This window comes from Cygnus olor, chromosome 3 (genome assembly GCF_009769625.2).
Source record: "Cygnus olor isolate bCygOlo1 chromosome 3, bCygOlo1.pri.v2, whole genome shotgun sequence".
Classification (NCBI taxonomy): domain Eukaryota; kingdom Metazoa; phylum Chordata; class Aves; order Anseriformes; family Anatidae; genus Cygnus; species Cygnus olor.
The window spans coordinates 44821610-44834800 of NC_049171.1; the positions used below are offsets into that span (position 1 = coordinate 44821610).

At 36.0% G+C, this 13191-nt stretch overlaps 1 protein-coding gene across 9 annotated transcripts in view; it reads left to right on the forward strand.

Moving 5' to 3' along the window:
• Positions 1-13191, forward strand: part of GRIK2 (glutamate ionotropic receptor kainate type subunit 2) — a 411568-nt gene that overhangs the window by 21817 nt on the left and 376560 nt on the right. Inside the window, exon 1 of one of the 9 annotated variants that reach the window (XM_040551176.1) lies at positions 10840-11283. The exons of the other annotated variants lie outside the window; for them this stretch is intronic. The gene's annotated coding sequence lies outside the window, so the exon portion shown is untranslated. Of the gene's footprint in view, positions 1-10839; positions 11284-13191 lie in introns of those variants that run through there. 9 annotated transcript variants of the gene reach the window in all.

The following is a 13191-nucleotide window of genomic DNA, read 5'->3' on the forward strand; positions in this document are numbered from 1 at the left end:
CTTTCCTTTCCTTTCCTTTCCTTTCCTTTCCTTCCCTTCCCTTCCCTTTTTCCCTTTCCCTTCCCTTCCCTTCCCTTCCTTCTTCCCTTCCCTTCCCTTCCCTTCTTTCCTTCCTTCCCTCCCTTACCTTCGCGTCCCTTTTCCCTTCCCTTCCCTTCACTATTCCTTTCCCATTTCCCTTCCCTTGGCCCTTCCCTTCCCTTCCCTTCCCTTCCCTTCCCTTCCCTTCCCTTCCCTTCCCTTCCCTTCCCTTCCCTTCCCTTCCCTTCCCTTCCCTTCCCTTCCCTCCCTTCCCTTCCCTTCCCCCCTTCCCTTCCCTTCCCTTCCCTTCCCTTCCCTTCCCTTCCCTTCCCTTCCCTTCCCTTCCCTTCCCTTCCCTTCCCTTCCCTTCCCTTCTTCCCTTCCCTTCTTCCCTTCCCTTCCCTTCCCTTCCCTTCCCTTCCCTTCCCTTCCCTTCCCTTCCCTTCCCTTCCCTTCCCTTCCCTTCCCTTCCCTTCCCTTCCCTTCCCTTCCCTTCCCTTCCCTTCCCTTCCCTTCCCTTCCCTTCCCTCCCTTCCCTTCCCTTCCCTTCCCTTCCCTTCCCTTCCCTTCCCTTCCCTTCCCTTCCCTTCCCTTCCCTTCCCTTCCCTTCCCTTCCCTTCCCTTCCCTTCCCTTCCCTTCCCTTCCCTTCCCTTCCCTTCCCTTCCCTTCCCTTCCCTTTCCTTTTTTCCAAGTAGAGCATCTCTACAAAAGCATCACAGTCTTTATATAATATAATTCCAGCATTTATGCAGAATAGAATGTTACTTTAAAAGCTTAACGTTATCCTTGGAGGTCTCCAAGTAAAATACTAAACAGTCTGGATAATTTCAGTTATCTGAGGTCTGTGCCAGCAGTGGAGCTAATGGCCTATTGAAATGTACATGATGATATTTCTAGCTACACAAGCTTGTATACAACTTTCAGTTTCTTGTATTGCTTCTTTCAAAAGAAGATTGTGTTCAGCCAGGGTAGAAATGTGATAATGTTTCCTAGAAACTTGGAGGTAATATTATCTTTTATCTTATTCATCAATAAATAAATAAATAAATCCTTCTGGGCATAGATATTAGTGATTTTAGTGATTTAGAAAATGGAAATTACTATTTTAAGACCACAGAAAGCGGAGAGCATAATTTCATATTGTAATCAAACTCTGCTGCTGAGAAACATTCCTGTGTCACAAGAAAGATCTATTGACCATTGTTAGATCAATAGATCACTTTCATCATTACCTCTTAGTAAGAAAGTTTATTATTTAAAATAATCCTGTAGCTCCCCAGTGGGGCAGTTGAAAGTCCAAAGCCCAGAAGGAGAATTGGCTCGCTGCTTCCACAAACTAAAGCAATATCTTTAAGTAACATCGTAGGGAAAGTCATGAAGATTGTGATGCCTTGTTAAGGACGGTGTGTTTATGTACTGCAAACATTAAACACAAAGAAGATACAGAGTTTTCATCCATATGCCAAGATTCTTCATGTGCCAATTTTAGAAATATTTCCTTTGGACAAAATTAAAAGGAGCTCTACAAGTATAGCTGTGTATGAAGTTAATGATACAATTATGAAATAAGTGATTACAGATGAATGTAGAGAAGCCCAGTTTAAGGATTTCTCTACCTGGCTGATTTAGATATTCTTGAAAATAAATCTCCCAAGATCTTGCTTGTTTGGCTGGATACTACTCAAAAAAAAAAAAAAAAAAAGTCATCAGTGCCCAGACAGATACACAATCGAGAAATTGCAGTAGTATTGAAATAAAGCATTGCTTTGAATGGATAAATTTAAGCAAGTACTATATCTGAATGACAGCCAGTGGTTGTCAGGAATCTACAAATGGCTATGGGCAGTTCTTTTTGTTTGTTTGTTTGATGATATTGATAACTGCTGAAAAACCATTTAAAAATATTAAAGCTTACAGAAATAGAAATTTTTAAAATTTCCAAGTCCTGTTTTTATTTATGGATTAGCAGATAGATAGTAGATACATATCCTCCCATCCCCACAAATTAATGTGCATACGTGTGTGCATAATATACCCTTTTAGATCGAGTCAAAAGAACAAATAAATTAAAAAATTGCCTGTGTATAAGGCTAATTTATAAAATAACATCTGTGCAATAACTTTGTAGCTTTTGTTTACTAACCTCAAATTTGGATTTAGAAATCTTGACGCTTTTGGCTTTCAAATTTGAATAAGCTTAGAATCTCTTTTTTTTTCTTGTGTCCATACTAAAGTAATAATATTTTCTTTATTATGTGAAAGCCTGTGAGCTTGGTTTTGAGTCTGATGGACCTTTTTTTTTTTAAAATAACAGAAAACAAAAAACAAAATATTGAAATACTGCTGCTTTCTTTTTGCAATCTGGTTACAATTTATGTATTTTTAGAGTCTACAGAAATAATTTTCAATTTTTATCCTCTTAGAATAGGAATGGTAATTTGTCGCCAGCAGGAAACCTTAAATTGCTTCTGAATATGATTGAAATCTAAACTCATATTCTTTATCCTCTTCTCCCCCCCCCCCCCCCCCCCCTTTTTTTTTTTGATAAACCTAACTATCCAAAAATGTCTTTGCAGTGGTTTTTTTTAGTCTCTAAGGGAATGTTTGAAAGATACTTTGGGTTAAGTAGAACCGTAAATTATTAACATATAAATTGTTGCTGAAGAACTCCCTGTGTGGATATTGTTGCTGTGGAAGAAGAATGTTCTAAAAGGGAGAGGTCAGGTAGAAACAGGCATTCTTTTATTCACATATGAAGCTATTCAAGAACAGTTATTCAAGAGTTCTTGTGCAAGAACTCTACAAATAAGGGCTCAAAGATTTTGATCACTGGTTTCAATAAATACTACAGACTAGTCTGTATACTACATGCATATTAATAGCATTTCAGCAAAGTTAAAATTATGTGGCCATAAACTATCTTAGCTCTATGCCCACCCACTTTTTTCCTCTTTGCTCATTCCAATTGATAATGCAATGAAAGATTGCACTGAAGGAAAGTGGAACAAAGTATTTTCTTTGTCTCCTCAGTTATAATATTATTTTGATGACAATCTGTAGAAGTAGTAAAATGAAGGCTACTGCAAACTTATTATGATTCATGCTACATTTTAGTCTGCTACAGAATCACAGAATGGTTGAGGTTGGAAGGGACCTCTGGAGGTCATTCGGTCCAACCTCCCTGCTGAAGCAGGGACATCCAGAGCAGGTTGCCTAGTATCATGCCCAGACTGAAGATCTCCAAACAGGGAGACCACGATCTCTCTAGGCAACCTGTGCCAGCACTCAGTCACAGAATCACAGAATCATAGAATGGTTTGGGTTGGAAGAGACATCAAAGATCGTCTAGTTCCAAGCCAGAGACACCTTCCACTAGATCAGGTCACTCAAAGCCCCATCCAAACTGGCCTTCAACACTTCCAGGGATGGGGCATCCACAACTTCTCTGGACAACCTGTTCCTGTGCCTCATCACCTTCACAGTAAATAATTTCTTCCTAATATCTAATCTATTCCTAATATCTAATCTAAATCTCTCTGGTTTTAGTTTCAACATTAATCTTTCCTTGTTTTATCAATGATGTTATATTTGGATGAGGAAAACTGTATATATCACAGCAGTAGATTTTACTACCACCTTGGTTTCTTCTCTCAGACTGGTATGTTGAATTCTGACTGTTAGGATATCAGTTTTTTCTCAACTTTTTGTGTTTTATTGGTGAAATAACCTAGAAGGCAGGCAGCCTTCTCACAAGGATTTTATAACTGAATGAAGTGTGTAGCAAACTTCTTTTGCACTCACTAAGGAATTGAAGTGTTGAAGGATTAATTCCTCACTTTACATTAAAGAGTCAGGAAATGTTAATAACAAGGTGGAATATGGATTTGCTTGGTAATCTGTTATTCCTGTTTATGCTTTCCAATTTCTGCAATAATTAAGGATATTTAAATTTTAAAGGAAAAGTAATCAGCCAGTATTTGGTATCTCAGATTATTTTGTAACAAAACAAATCACAAGTGTACTAACCATTTGAATATATATTGAATATATTTGTACATATAATTTATACAAAGTTTAAAACACACTTAGAGGTTGAAAATTATAGCTAAGAAAATATAGAGATGGAGTCTGAAGTGACAGCATTTAGATCTAGTATATACTTGTGCAATGATCTTGATGCAGAATTTGACCAAGAACATTTTAGTCCTCTTATAAAGGAACTTTGTGTTATTCTCCTCTCATACAGTATAATTCTGTGCTAGAGTCCTAAACTTACACTAGATTTTTCCTGTTTAAATTGAGGCTTACTAAATACTCCCGGACTGTTAATCTTTTGTGCAGTTCAAAGGATGTCAATGAGAGTGTTTAAGTCTGATCAAGTAGGAAGAAATATTACACAATGTGATCTTAGAATATACCAAATTGTAACTAAATTTGCACCTGATTTTTAAGGGGGGGGTGAACATGTGTATTCCTATGCATAGGAGTCCACAGGAAGTGGAAGCACTTTGACCACATCCAGTCACTTACCAGCTTTTCTGGTCTTGATGACGGCTGGATAATTTTACAGAATTTTGTAGATCTCCATTGCTCTTAAATCTCTTTCACAAACAGTATAGACTATGGGAAAAAGAAAAACAAGAAGAGGAAGAAGAAAAAAAAAACAAAACAACACAATAATCTGAAATGTTTATTCAATTCAGAATAGTTTATCCAATTTACTAATGCAATAGCAGTTAGAATGGTAGTTTTGAATTATCTATGCCCTGTTCTAAACCTTTAATATAAATGGCCATTGGTATATTTCCATTATTTAGTTGTGCACTCATGTTTGTACATAAACCTTCCTTGGAAATGTATGTTCAGAATGGACACACACTATTCCAGAATAAACACATAGTATTAGTGAAATAATTATAGCATTATGACACACCTGTATAAGGCAAGAAGAGCTTGTAGACCAAATATTCCATTTTTACCCAAGTTTGAGGCTTTCTGAATGTGGAATGATCTTATCCTATAAGACAGGGTTGTCTTAGAAAAAGGTACCCTATGTGTCAAGATGCATTGTGAAGCAAAGGAGTTCTACGAAGAGGTTTAAAACTGGTTAGTTGAAAACTGTTTAAATATCTGAATTTACTTAGAATTTACTTAGCATTACAGCATTCAAGGACTTCAACACCATAATGAATATCAAAATTAAATATTCATAGCAACCAAATTTGCAAAAAAATTGCTTTACATCTTAATTTTACAATTATTAATTACAAACTTAATGCAATTTCCGTCTTCATAAAAGATTATGCAATTTCCATTCCACATTTACCAGAGTATATTTAACTAAAAAAAGAGGTTTGAAAATCCCTCAGTCATTCAAGGCAAATCTTGTGGACTCTATTTCACTTAATGTGTCTGTTTTTTAAAGTAAATGACATTTTGAAACATAAATATCAAATCAAAACAGATGCATCTGTAAACAAAGCATATGGGTATACATATGCTACAGTGTTCTTTAGAATGAACCCCTTATGAACCCTGAAATATACTTGATGGGAAATACAACATGCTTTGCTGGTAAAGTTACTTTTGTTGACTTTTAGATATCGTTGGAAATATAATAGATATTTGAAAATAATGTTTTACTTTTAAAACATAAAATTAGTGAGTGCTGGGAACTTACAATTTATTCAACAGTAGGTTTTTATGAATACTTCCAGTGTTTTATGTAAAGAGTATCGCACAAAAAGAACTTGGTCTTTCTGTTCTTAAGCAGGCTGAAATGTAGGCAGCAAAAGAGGAAATACCTTTAAGCAGTAACTAAATAATACAAGCAGTTTGTTTTCATTTGCAAAATGCGCTACTATGCTGTAATTATTTTTGGCTGTTTCTCTGTTATCTTGATCTTGGAACACCTAAGTGTCAACATCTCAGTATGCATATACAGCAGGCTGCATAACTGATTTAACAATGAATTGAATTAGCCTTTATGTATGAGAGAAATCCCAGGAACAGATAATTTGGCAGGGCTTTTACAATAAACACATTATTTTCCATAAATAAATATATTTTTTCCATTATTTCCTGTTTTCAGAGGAAGTAAATGCTTTCAAATGAGTATAATGTTTCTCTGATAACATTCTGGTGAATATCTACAAGATTCCAATGGTGGAGTTTACATTCTGCATAATGGCTACTTTAAACTGGATATTACTATACAACTGCAACCACTTATTGAGAGTTGAGTAATGAATAGTAGCTCCTGGACTTCTCTGTTTCCTTTTTTGTTTTGTATTCCATTTCCATTAATTTCTTTCTTCATTAATCCCACAGTTTTATCCATCCTTTGTAATTTCAAGCTAGAGAAAACAAATTAAGAAAAAAAACACAGTTAATTGAATTTATTTGCTTTAATGCTGCTAGTCCATATTATCTGCTTTCTTAAATTGAGTTTGGGATTGCCAGATTTAGGGGTATTACACTGCATTTTGGGATGCTGCCAGCATATCCTGAGCAAATATATTTAAGTCAAAACTAAGCTGCTTAAAATATTCACGTTATGCTCTTAGTACGGTTTAGAGAAATCTGAAACCTTTTAAGACCTGCAAACCTGTTTTATGGCAAAAATGTGTTTGAACTGTCAGGCATAAATCTGAAATTGATAGTCCCTGTTAATTGTGTTTAATAGGGAATGGCTTCATTGTTCTATTAACAATGATACATTCAGGGGCTAATTCATTTGAAATTTGAAAGAAAATTTGAAAGAAAGAAAAATAATTTTAAAACAATTTTGGGAGAAGGAGTATTCTGAGGAGATAAAATCATGCATACAGGGAAAATGTACATTTCTTTTGAACAGTCAAATACATTTGTTTTATGCATTGCACTTTGATGCATTGCATGGAACTTTGAGTATGAAATTCAATAACACATTAATTCAAAAGTCAATGTATTTTTAATAGTAATATATATATATAGTAATATATATATATGAGTGTATATATATATATATATATATATATACGAGTATATATTACCTCCTGGGGAGACATATATCCTGTAAGAGAAACAAACCCAGGAATTTTAAAATATTTTGCTTAGGAAGCTTTGAAACATGTTTAAGTCAGCTATTAATTTGTTTTTGTGCCTTTTTTTTTTTAACAGTAAAAGAGTGTCTGCTCACAAACTGGCCTATGATAATCTTGAAGAAGGCTACTTTTTTATTTAGCTCTGTCCTATAGTAACATGAATAACAGTTACTGTTAAGGTCAGTTGAACTTAGTGGAAAATTATCAATGAAAATATAATTGTTTATTAAGGTAGAAGTTAACTAAAAGCTAGATATTGAGTTAAGATTGTGTCCTGGCTTTGGCTGGTATAGAGTTAATTTTCTTCATAATATTTGGTATGGTGCTGTGTTTTGGATTTAGAAGGAGAATTATGTTGATATCACACTGATGTTTTAATTTAGAGTGGTGCTTCCACTAAGTCAAGGACATTTCAGCTTCTGCTGCTGCCCTGCTGCCAGCAAGGGGGCTGGGGGTGCACAAGAAGCTGGGAGGGGACACAGCCAGGACAGTTGACCTAAACTTGGCCAAAGGAATATTCCATATCATATAACACCATGCTCAGCGATAAAAGCTGGGGGGAAGTGGCCAGGAGGGAGTGCCGTTGCTTGGGGACTGGCTGGGCGTTAGTTGGCTAGTGGTGAGCAATTGTGCATCACTTGCTTTCTTGCTTTGTGTATTGTCCTCCACCTTCACACCCCCTTTCTTTCCTATTAGACTTTATCTCAACCCATGAGTTTCACATTTTTTCCTGATTCTCTCCCCCATCTCACTGGGAAGGGTGGGGTGAGTGAGCAAACAGCTTTGTGGTGCTTAGGTGCCTGCTGGGTTACCCTACAACAAAGTATTATCCTTTGCTTGTTGTGGTGGTGTTTTTGATGTGGATAGTCACTTGAGAGAAACAAACTGTAAAATGATATGATATCACCTCAAGTTTAAATACAATTCAAGCTATCAATATTTGATCTTTTATTAATTAGCCAATAAAACAAAAGTATTGGCTAACAAGTATAGGGCCTACCCACAGAAAGATAAATAGCACATTTTTATATTATCACATCAGGTTAATTAAAACTAATAAATTAGATTCACACTTTCATTTTCATCCTAACTCTATTATACTCTAACCTGGATTCTAGTTGTTTCTGTAATTTTATTACTGAAGACTATTCATTCTTAAATTTTGCCTTGGTTTTCTTTCGATAAGCCCTGACATGGGCAACTGACCAGGTGCAAGGTAGTCAGGGACTCTTTAATTATTGGACTGTGAAATTATGAGACAAAATATATAGTTTGTCTCTCATCTACTCATCAAAAGCAATTCCAGGCCATATTTTCTTGCTGTCAAAAGAAGTATATTGCTACAGAACCCAACAATAAACATATTTGTTTTGCAATTTATAGAACTCTGGATTTATGCCTGTGTAAGTGTCTTTCTGTATACCAGTCTGTCTGTCCATTTCATTCAGAAGAAGATATTTGCAAAGCTAAGCCAAGTAGGTGATACAAGCCGAGGGTGGTGGTAGGGTGTGGTGCACATGACTAAACCCCAGACCTTGTTCAATTCCAGTGTTACTCTGTGGATGCACCTTTTAAGCGATAACTGCCTCTGGGTAAATTGTCCAGTCTGGGGAAGGGAGAAGGTGTGACATACAGTTATTGAGTGTAGTGTTGAAGCATGTGTATTCACAGACAGGGACATGTGTACATACATGTTACAGTGTAGCATAACACTTTATTTCTCCATCACCTTAGTATTCTCTGATTTTCTATCTTCAGTGAAATTTTGATTCTGTACATTCAGCACTCTCAGTGCATAGTGCATAGACATACATGCCCACCCAATTCATACACGTATGTGCAAACCTCACCTACTAATCAGCATCTCCTGTCAGCTTCCATCACCTAGCTGTGGGCTGTTTTGATTTCATTCTCTCCTGACCTTCATTTTCAGTGAAATTAATGTATTGCCCTCTTCTGAGAACTCCATAAAACTCTGCTGTGCTGTGACACAACAGTTTCCAATATTTAGGTTCCTGTGTTCAGAACTTGCTATCTATCATTTAACTCAAGTTCTCTCTTCTATTTGTTTACTTTTTGTGTTCATCATCTGTCCAAGCCCATATACTGGATTTCTTTTATACATTTTACTGAAGTGTAAATGTTTTTGTTCTGCTTGTACATTATCTATGTACTGCATTGTATTATTTATGGTCTCTGTGTTTTAGCCTGATGATTATATGCTTTGAAAGCAGCTACAAGGTGAAGCTTTGAGTTCTTTTACTTTAAGGAAAGTATTGAACCCCTGTCTGCCTAACCAGATAAATTACATCTCAGCAAGACTACTATATAAAAGATAGCCATGACCGCAAGGGAAAAATATGCACATAAATCCTGGAGATGGATCAGGTTTATGAATTCCAGTTTTTCCCAGGCTTTGTAACTGAAGACTGGAGGAGGGTATCTGTGCTTCAGGAAGGGGTAGAATTTCAGGACTGTTCCTGTCTGCTACTCATTTTAGATATATCCTTCCTTATCCCATCAGATACCTATTGGGAATTATAAGATTACTAATCCTGATCATCTAGTGGCCTCCTTAAATTACTCAGGGATTTTAGGTACACACTTTACCCTGAGGCTAGGCTCTGATATCCCTATGTGGATCTAACCCTTAGTCCTATTTTACTTTCAAAATGAATGTGCTATTTCAATGGGTCATATTTCTCTCCTCATTATACCAGTGTAATGTCATTGCAGGCATGACGGCAGCACTGCTGTAAATCAGAATAAAACTTGCCCAGCATCTTTAATAGATGTTTCATTTCATTCATATTATGTTCACCTTTTAAACTACTTTTCAGATATAATCTTTAATTTCCTCTCTTGGTAACTGCACAAAAATTCTAAACAGCATGCAAGGCTGATGTAGCATACACTGCTGGTATCTAAAAACTAGATAGGTGATTACTTCTAATGGATGATATGAGTATATAAACATATATATATGTATATATGTATTTAATGCATAAACCTAATCTTTCTCTATTGTTCAGCTACTTTCTGGAAAGAATCTACTGATAGTGTGGGAAGGATCCATTTGTTCACTCTGGCTTTCTGAAATAGATACACTATGCAGTCATGTGGAGCCACTACTTTTATTCATGGAGAAGATGCATTCTTGGAGGATAGAGGATGTAATATGCGTGTAAAGCCTTTTGCTGCTATTGTGTTGTCAATATTCTTCTTTCCATATATCTGTTCAGAGCATCATCCTAAAATATATATATAAATAGAACACAAGGAGCCAGAAAGTCCTCCTTCCTGGTGAATATTTCTGCATCCTCTTTCCTCCTCTTGGAATAAAGCCATTCAATTTCCAACATTCTACTGTAGTTCTTATTTTTCTGCCAGAAAAAGAAAGAACTCTTTCAAGGAGAAAATGAGTTTTACAGCAAATATCAGATAATGAAAGGAAATTAATCTCCCTATAAAATATCTGCTGAATGTAATGGATTTGAAATAAGACAGGGTAGAACTGCCTGATGGTCACTGCTCAGCTGTCACTAATGCTGCTTTCACATGAGGAAATAGGACTTCTACTGGCTTCAGTGAAAGTTCAGTGTCTGAAAGGCTGCTTGCACACCATTCAGAGGCCATTGCTTACTGAACAAATGCAAAACTGAAATGCGAGCTTCCTGAATCAAATAGGGATAACAAAGAAGCATGTGAAAGCCTTTTGGCACAATCTGATTCACAGTTTTATAACATTTGCTTACAAGTTGTGAGTGAAAATATTTCACTTGTATCTGTATTGGTAGTTCATCTTTTCCTTTTCCTCTCCCAATATCGTCCTCAGATTTAATATGTAGTTTCAGTCCATCTTTGTACACAGGCCTGGGCCTCTTAACATTCAACAATCAGTTGGAGCAGCCAGAGAAACACACCACACTTCCAGAAACAAATCAAAACCCAAGTGGCTGAAAGGGACCTGCTGAGGCAATTGGCAGGATTTCCAATACTGACTCTCAGAACCAACTTGTCTGGACATGCTTTGAAACACAAGTTGTGCCAACTGTGATCTACATCTCTTCAAAGTAAACTCCCCTTGAATGGTAACTGTACCTCACAGTTAAAGACTGCCCTAAGCCCTGTTTGTGTTTGAATAGCTCTGTGAAGATTTCTATCAACCTTTTAAAGGTGAGTTTCTTGTTTTCTTATAATTTATTACTATTATTTTATATAAGTTACTGAATCTATGACAATTCTTCTGGTGTAGGCAATGGCAAGAAATTGTGTTGTTTTGTGTTGGGAGAATTTTTTTTTACTGACTTAATAGCTGTGAAATACAAAATAAACATAAATATTTTCAATTAAATTGAAAATACAAGGTCTGAAATACATATGGAAGAAATTCAAACAATCAAAATATATCTATTTGAAATGTTTATAAGAAAAAAAGAAATACTGACCAGTTCTTTGCATGGAGAGATTTTGTGACAGGTTGTCCTAATCAGACAGGTTATCCGAATCAGATTCATGTTAATATTTGATTTTTATTGCGATACCTGAATTTGAGAAACTGCATCCTGAAAAGGAAAGTCCACAGACTGACTGTGTAGGTACTCAGGGTCTTTGTTAGGTACACGGGGAGAGAGGAAGCCACAAGAAACAAACAATCAATCAATCAAACAAAACAAAAACAAACAAACAAACAAACAAACAAAAAAGTGGGGAGTAGCACACTTCCAGGGGTTAGACACTGTTCATATCTGTGAGGAAGTGGCTTCATATCTGAAGGTCTTTTTTTTACCAAACTTTCTTTAAAGAGAAACAAAACCAATACATATTTTAATCACCTTTTTTTTTTTTTTTTTTTTTTTTTTTTTGAAAGACAAGCAGAAAAGAAGCCCACTTTTTATGTATTTACTTAGAGGATAATACATTCATACAAGATGTCGTAGTTCTGAGGTCAATTTTTGCTTCTGTATGAGGGGCATTTAAAACCACATCTACTGCAAACCTAATGCTGATACTGTCTTAGCTTTTGTACTATAATTAATGATTTATTGACTGTAAGAAGTAAAATGACTTTCTAGCTTAGTGGTTAACAGATTTGCTTGGAAGAGTTCTGGACATAAAATAACTTTTTATCCCTTGACTGTAAAAGGGATAATAATCCTTGAGGCAAAAGAACGAGCCCAATGACTCCTCCTAATCTGTTAAGTTTTATACCGCTCTTTCTTTCTCCGCCGGTCTTTTGAATATTGAATGCTCTTATGTAAAACAGAAATGCTTCAATAGAAAGGATTAAAAACATTCCCCGATTCTATTAACTTTGAATTTTCAATAATTTGATGGTTAAGACAATAAGCTTCAGGGCTAAAGCATAGATTTAAATTCTTGCAGGATTCAGACGGGTAAGTGTATTAAGCACTGGAGAAAAAATAGGGAAGCCATCTCTTCCTCTGGCTGTTGTGGTATTTTGTGTGAAGCCAAATCCAATAAGCATGCTGTAACATCACCTATCAGATTAAGCACTGAAGGCAAAATATATGAAGGAATTCCTCATCTACTTGTTCACCACGGTAGGTCTGAGTACTGAATTTACTTAGCATTTATGCTGCTGTTGAGCCTGAAGTGCTTCCAGGCATGCACGAAAGCAGAACTTTGGGCAGGTTGAAAAGTTTGAAATAAGAAGCATTACTGGCTGCACTACTGGCTTTAGGTGTTAAGGAATTAGATATAATTTGATGGCAGCTGAGTGGGGTGAAGACTAGAATTTAGGCTTTTTGACTTGGGATCTGATAATTGCTAGATATGTATAGCAAGAAAAAATAAAAGTCAGGGCCTTGCTTTTATTGAACTGAAGAAAATAACACAAAAGTCACACTGTTAAATTAATGTCAGGTGCTGTTCAGTAAGGTAATTTGTCATTTCTTTGTTTTAATGACATTAGTTCGGCAGGTTTTTCAAGCTAAGAAATTAATTTACACACTGAAGCTGCTGTAAATAGCAGAGTCAACGAGAACCAAGGAGCTCTACATACGCTATGTTCCCGCAAGGTGTATAACGTTAATATTGCTGACAAACATACCTACCAATACA